Raw genomic sequence first — 1,239 nt, forward strand, 5'->3', positions numbered from 1 at the left:
GCACCTAAGCTAGTTTTGAAAACCAGAGGGAACCATATAACTCCTACAACCTACTGACAAATTATACGTAGCAGATCAAGAAATATATGTCTAGGTAAGGTTTATCTGAGAACAATTGGTCTTTGCCCAAGATTTATCTACATGACGCACAGGAATTAAAAGTACCAGACTGGTGGAACTATCCTTCTTGGATCTTTAACAGACATACTTTGAGGCCTATTACTAATTTGGTCAGAGGGACATAAAGGACAGTTTTTGCTCTCCAAAAGGAAAGTATAACCAAATTAAAGGGGTCAAGATAATTTCTTAAGAGTCCATATGCATAGCTAAAGGCAAAGGGAAGTATAACCAAAGATTAAAGGGGCCAGTATAATTTTGTTAAAAGAGTCAATATTTATAGCTAAAGGTTATATAACAAGAAACAGTGCCAGACAGGAGATACCTTCCTTTGAGTTATTGGCCATCTTGGCACAAGGGAACCCCAGACAGTAACCCAGCATAGAACTCGGAAAGTGAACAGCAGACCCCAATCTTGTCTAAAGGAATATTGACAACTGATTGCTGCTAGATGAGGAATAGCTGTACTTCCTGAAACAAAGACCTCTAGATAGCCTAACTAGATTCACTGGATGGACAAGTAGTGGGGAATGGCTGGGGTGCAGACAACACAGCAGGCAGTAGCAGGGATATCAGAATATAAGGGCTCTAGTGGGGAGAGGAAGTCTATGGGAGGGTGCTATCTAGGAAGTGGGTGTATAGTCAAATGAGATGGTTTGGGATGCTCTGTGTGATATACACACACACAAAAAAATCAACATATTTTTTAAAAATGTATTATATTTCAGGAGGAAGCATGGAAATTTATATCATGCTAATTAGTAAAGGTGATAAACAATACCACTGAAATCTGCCCAATGACTTTATAGACATATACAGGCACCAAAGATCCAAGTGCAACCGATTATGACCAGTAATAATCAGATGCATACAGATTAGAGATGCATGTGCCAACATCTCAGTGTTAGTAGCAAAAACAATGAGTCTTTCTACAAGGAACAATATATTTTAAAATGAAGTGGAGATCTTTAAAGGTTAAAAAACTCATTCAATTTTATGTCTTACAGGGCTTATATTGAGTTCAATACTGTATAACTATTAACTCAACTGTGAACCTAGAAACTTGCACCCACTTGTGAAGGAGATGTACTCTTTCTCTGGGGTGTGTTACTGAATATGTTA

Source organism: Nannospalax galili, unplaced genomic scaffold (assembly GCF_000622305.1).
Source record: "Nannospalax galili isolate Female #2095 unplaced genomic scaffold, S.galili_v1.0 scaffold44, whole genome shotgun sequence".
In the NCBI taxonomy this organism is placed as follows: Eukaryota; Metazoa; Chordata; class Mammalia; order Rodentia; family Spalacidae; genus Nannospalax; species Nannospalax galili.